The sequence below is a fragment of the Myotis brandtii genome, unplaced genomic scaffold (genome assembly GCF_000412655.1).
Source record: "Myotis brandtii unplaced genomic scaffold, ASM41265v1 scaffold898, whole genome shotgun sequence".
Lineage (NCBI taxonomy): Eukaryota > Metazoa > Chordata > Mammalia > Chiroptera > Vespertilionidae > Myotis > Myotis brandtii.
The window spans coordinates 1,276,532-1,283,060 of record NW_005371683.1 but is presented as its reverse complement, the minus strand read 5'-3'; positions in this window follow the sequence as shown (position 1 = coordinate 1,283,060).

Here is a 6,529-nt window from a genome sequence, read left to right as displayed (position 1 = left end):
GGGTGGGGGGATGAGAAATGGAAGGCTTGAGGGTGAAAGTTTGTGGGTGGGAGGACCTGGAAGGTAACATGCCTTTGTGGGCACCAGAAGAAAGGCCCCTGGCTGGCTTTCGGAACTTCTGCTTCTGTTGCTGGAAGCCACCCAGCAAATGGGGCCCTTTTGTTTGTTGAAGTATTAGGCTCACGTGTGTAATAGGTTTGGTCCCTCCACTTGCCTGGTCAGGAGAGGTCCTGATGCTTTGCCCAGTATACACACCACCTCATGCCATCTCACCACAACACACACACACACACACACACACACACACACACACACACACACCCCAGACATATGGGAGGCAAGGCAAGTCCTGACATCTTCCTGGGCTTCTCAGATGAGGATATGTGGCCCAACCTGAAGTAGCAAGGAGACTACAGCAATTGAAAATGCTGTTAGTGTGAGATGAATGTTGGTATCTCTGTGAGCTGCCTGGAACCATGCTTTGGGTAACTACGGTTGGCAGACACGTCAAACAAACTCAAAAAGGGTCTGGAGGCTTTGGTTAGAGATAAATGACAAAGATTTATTCAAGGGTCTTGGGGTTTGCAAACTGGAAACACAACTAGGCAATACGCAGCGTGTTCCAAAGAAGAAAGGAAAGCTAAGAGTTCTTATAGGACAGAGCACATTCCGGAGAAGAATCAGTCCTGCGGCCTCAGCCTCTGATCGGTCTGAGAGGACAATCTTCTAGAAGACCAGTGGTCTGGAGAATGGATGTCAGGTGGTCTGGGTGCGTGAACATTCTTTCCTTAGTCCTCCAGGGGGGAATCAGAGGGTTCTCCGGAGGTTTTATGTATCTCCAGGCATTGACAAAGGACTAGAAAGTTTAAGTTCCCAGGTTGTTAAAACAAAATGGAATGGTTGCCTCCTGCCTCAACCTACTTGGTTTTAGTAATTGAGGAGCTTAACTATAGTGAATCCATTTTATTCTTCCACTCAATTCCTTAGATAAAAGGGGGATAAAGTGAGTTTAGACATGCCCAAATTAAGTGGGTCACTAGATCTCAAGGGGTCCCCCTAGAGCTCAATACAGTTGATGTACCCTTCCACCCCCCATTTCTTCTGAGATGGGATTTTTCCTCCTTGGTGGCCCATTCCTTTGTTTAATAATCTTAACTGTCAAAATGTTTTTCCTTGTGTTCAATACAAGTCTCTGATGTTGCTGCATTGCTACAGTCTATGTTTGTCTTGTCAACTAGACTACACATTCCTCAAGGGCAGAGGTAATAACTTAAACCCCACACTCAGCCACAGTGCCAGGACAGGCCTTGGTATGGAGTTTTTGATGGAGCAAAAGCTCAAGTTCAAGGTCATTTTCTTGTTCTAATTAGCAAACATGCCTTTCCATGAAGTGTAATATTGGACTTTAATATTTAATAATATTCCACTGAAGTTGGTAAAACTCCAGAGCATGTTTCCCCAAAATATTCTTTGTTGCTTACTTGGAAAAGGGTGCATTGGTCCACCCTGCAGACAACCCCTGATTCATGCCTGCCGAACTGTTCTTAAATTGTTGCCCTTTAGGATCCCTGAACAACATTCTTCGACTTTTCTGAGACCAGGTTTTAAACATCATTTGTGTGTGTGTGTGTGTGTGTGTGTGTGTGTGTGTGTGTGTGTGAGAGAGAGAGAGAGAGAGAGAGAGAGAGAGACTTCAGTTCTTGTTTTCTTGAAGGAAAAAAATTTCAGTCAAGAGACAGAGGCAGCAAAGCAAGCAAGAATTTGCAGCAAAAACACACGTAGGACAGGGAAACAAGGAAGGGCATAGAAGAAGCAACAGGAGAGCCCAGGTTGGGCTGCTTTGACTCAGAGAAGTCAGAGCAAAGGAGGCCTTAGAGACAGGTTCATGGGGCTGGACCTGGACGAGCTGCTGCCGCCCATTGCGCCCCTGGTTGCAAGTCTCGTGGGGTCCCTTACAGTAAAGAAGGGGGGAAGGAAATGGTGCAGGCGTGCTCCCCTGGGGGAGAGCACAAGCTAGGCCCTTTGTGTTTCGGGGACTTATCTCTCTCTTGCAGGTGGGAATCTTAGGGGAGGTTTCAGGGAAGGGTTTCCATAGAATATGCATCATCTTTCCTGGTGTGCTCTTTCAATGTCATGGTCTCTGCTGATTGGTTGGCAACAGGACAGGGTGTCATTAGTCATTGCAGCTGGTCGAGAGGAGGCCACCATGTCACTTGTCTGGTTTTGCTGCTTTTCTGGGCCTGGAGCTTAAATACTACTGAGGCCTAGGTGTTATCTTTTGGGGGGGAAAGTCTGGGGGTCTACACTGCAAGACCAGCGATATGCTATGGAAGAAAAGGTAACCTTGGGGCGAGGTCCTTGTTTTCCTAGTTTTGCCTGTTGCTACACACCCGGGCTTTCTGCCCGGTGACCTTTTGTACCTGACCCCTTGTCCTTGCTCTGCTCATGTCTGTCTAGCTGCCTATGACACTTTTGGGTAGGGGAAATGTGCTATCGTCAGCTAGTCCTTGCAGCCTCTGAACACAGGATGCAATGTATGCCTTTAGGGGATGTTTGAAGAACTATCATGAACACCTTTGGCAGCCAAGTCACCAGCCATCCTTAGACTCTCGTCCCCACTTCCCCTGTCCGAGTGGATCAAGAGTCAGCAGCTTCCCTTTTCTTGTTCTGACATGTGCTCCAGTGGAGGATGACGAGCAGCCTCTACCCTGCGGGGGAGGCCCTGGCGCTGCACTCACCGAATGTCCTTCTTCCTCTTCCTCCCCCCCATGCAGTCATGTAATTATCAGGACCCCTGGGGAACACAAAGAAGTGGATATTTGCACTTTATCAGTGCAAGTAAGGCGTGGTGCAAGTCATGGTATAAGGCAGGGGTCCTCAAACTACGGCCCGCGGGCCACATGCAAATACAAATATTGTCTTTGTTCCCGTTTTGTTTTTTTTACTTCAAAATAAGATATGTGCAGTGTGCATAGGAATTTGTTCATAGTGGTTTTTTTTTAAAACTATAGTCCACCCCTCCAATGGTCTGAGGGACAGTGAACTGGCCCCCTGTTTAAAAAAGTTTGAGGACCCCTGGTATAAGGAATGTGGGGTATAATGGCATAAGAAAGGGTTGTGGGGATTTACAAGACTCCTAGAGGAGAAAATGGCTTTAGGGAAAGGAGGGATTTGAATCCGAGCTTGAAGGATGCAAGGATCTGAACCCGTGCAGGTGTGTGGGAAGTGGAGGTGGGAGTCAGGTGCAAGATAAGAAGTGATCTGGGGTGTGGAGAGCAGATGCTGCATCTCTGCTCAGCAGAAGAGACTGTGCACAAGACAGGCTCCCAGTCAGGGCAGACCACCTCCCAGCATGCACCCCGCGGGGCTCACATTTCAATCTGCTTTTTCTTGGCACTGCGTCTAACATCCCTTCAATATAATCTTAACAGTCATCGAAGAGGGGTCCTTTGGGGCCTGGCCAGTGTTGCTCAGTGGTTAAGCGTCGACCTATGAACCAGGAGTTCAGGGTTCAATTCCTGGTCAGGGCACATGCCCAGGTTGCAGGCTTGATTCCCCAGTGTGCAGGAGGCAGCCGATCAATGATTCTCTCTCATCATTGATGTTTCTCTCCCTTTCCCTTCCTCTCTGAAATCAATAAAAAATTATAAAAAGGAAAAAAAGAAAAGAAAAGGGGTCATTTGGGGACGCGTGTTCCACTGGTGAACAGGGTAGAAGAAATCCTGGGAGCAAAAGTGTGCAAGTGAGAAAATGGGGGTGGTTCTGTTGGGTTCCAGGTGGAAGAGAATTGAGTGAAGGACAGGAGGTCTGACTGAGGCAGGGCCCTGGAGAGCCCTGAAAGCCATGTCAGCTTGGATTTCATTGGGTGTACAGTAGGGAGCTGTTGGAAAGTTTGGAGCATTGATTGGAGCCAAGTTTCAGAAATGTGTCTGGAAGGAGGAGAGACCAGAATCAGGGCACCCAGATGTTCTTGCAATGCTCTTGGTGAGAGGTAATGACAAGGGCATGGGGACAAGGAAACACAGGAGCAATTCTGTGACATTACTGACAGGGCCATTGTGAAGATTGAATCACTGATGTGTGCAATCATTCAGCAGATATTACAGCGAACCTACTGTGCACCAGGCCCTGAGCCAGGTGCTGTGTATTCGGTGGGGAGCAAGACATCCCTCATCCTCCCACTTCTGGCATTGAGGGGGTTCTCAATACATAGTCATTGAACCTGAGGGTGTGCTGGGGAGTGGGAAGGGCTGTGAGGCAGATGGAGGACTGGGCCTGCATAACCAAGGGGTGGTGATGCCACCAGCTGAGATGGGAAACACAGTGAGATCAGAAGGGGATTATGGGGCTCCTGCTCGATCAGGATTGAGGTTGATGTACCAGCAGGACATTTCCATGACACCAATTAAGCTCATGGAGAGAAAACCCTGTTTTGTTCACGATTCTGTCCCTACTGCTCAATGCTTTGGCCCTGGCTCCCCTACCCCACCCAGTCCCAGCCCCTTGTCTTGCTTCCCCCCCAATTCTGGTGATGGCTAGTGCTGTTTCCCTGGTCAAGGAGCCTGCAAGAAGGGAGCCAACAGAGAGGAAGCTGGTCCAGGGCCTACACTGGGCTGGTGGTCTCCCAAAGGCCCTAGCGTTCTAGCAGCTTTCTGGACAGACCAGGAATGTGAACCAGAAGTGCAGGGACTAAATGCCCACAGGCTCTGACCAACTAAGGCAGGAGAAAAAGAAACCAGCAGGTAGGAGCTCAGACTTGCCCCATACCCCACGCCCTTGTCATTGGACGGTTCTGAGCTGCACACACCCTCATGGCCTTGCTGGAGATGTCCTGTGCACCGAGCAACAGCTGTGTTTATTGCAAATCTGTAGTCAGCTCGGAAACTCATCTCCTTGTACTTATTCCCCTCTCTCTTCCTCACTTCCCCTTTCCCATCTCTTGCTTCCTTTGAATTGAACTTCCCAATAAAATGTAAGCTTCTGACTCAGGCATTTGACACGTTTCCCCTTCAAAAACTGGGGCCCAGAGAGGGCTCAGTAAGTATTTGTTAGGTAAATGAATGGGTGGCAGGTCTGACCTCCACTTAGATAGTGTGGGGCAAGAAACAAAGGTAGAGGAGTTATTCTGAAAATTTCATAGCTTTGCAATGACTATTTAGAAATGTCAACAGGAGGGTTGCCTCCATAGACTGCAGAGGCACCTCATCTCCTAGGTGTGAGAGGGTCAGGGGATAGAGAGAGGAGAGAAGTAAGGCAGAACTACGTGAGGCACTCATGTTTAAGAAGCAGGAGAGCCTGGCCAGTGTGGCTCAGTGGCTGAGGGTGACCTATGAACCAGGAGGTCTCGGTTCGATTCCTGATCAGGGCACATGCCCGGGTTGCAGGCTCGATCCCCAGTAGGGGGCATGCAGGAGGCATAATTCTCTCTCATCATTAATGTTTCTCTCTCTCTCTCCCTCTCCCTTCCTTTCTGAAATCAATAAAAATATATTAAAAATAAAGAAGCAGGAGAAAGGAAAGGATCCCAGGTGGAGGGCTGTGAGACAGAAACTGCTGGTGTTCATCAAAGCCCCCTTACCCCTCCAGGCCACAGCTGGGTGGCATTTCCAGCCCCTGTAGATGGGCGTGGCCATGGACCATGATTCCTGAACAGATAGGATGGTGAATGGACAGAGCTCCTGCCCGCATGGAGCTCAAGTCGAATAGATGTAGAGGAAGTGTCCTGCCTGGTACCTGGCACGTTAAAGCCTCTTGCAGGAGCTGCCACACTCCCAGTCTGCAGGACATAACAAATAACTCTGAGGTCCCAGGCGATGTTGGAACCACAAGGTAGAAGGGCCCAGGTCTTTGAATCATGTGATTCTTCAACTGAACGCTCCATGAATGAGAAATAAATGCTTATTGTTCAAACCACGGTGATTTGGGGGTTTATCTGATACAGTAGTTAGTACCAGATACATCATAACCTGGCACGTGTTGAGAAGACAAGAGGCAGATGTTGAAGCTGAGGAATAGTGTGGACAGCGGCTACAGCGTTTGGACAGGTTCAAGCCTTGGACTGATGAGAGGGCACAGTCTTCTCGTGGCAAAGCCACGTGCAGGTCCCAGCTTGGAGGGCAAAGCCCTCCCAGCACAATTATAGCCAAAGGCTCTGGTTGTAAGCTTGACCTTATGGTCCGAACCTGTGGTCCCAGGTGGCTGAGTGATGTGGGCTGTGGGAGGTGCAGCAAGTGCTGCCAAAACAAAGCTTGATAGAGTTCTCAGGTGCATGTAACCAAGTAGATTCGAAACTCGCGAGAACATAGTAAACATCTTGACCATGCCCTTGCGCGAGAACATTGTAAACATCTTGACCACGCCCTTGCTTGCCTCATGGAATCTGACTATAAAATAAAGACTCGGCTTACAGGCTGTGTCACTGTCTCTCCATCTGAGAGCAGTGACCTACCCGGCCCCAACTGTATTCTCTTGTCTGTCTTCTGTCATCCTTCGCCACCCCTCCTCAGGTTCACCCCTGGCCGTGCTGGAC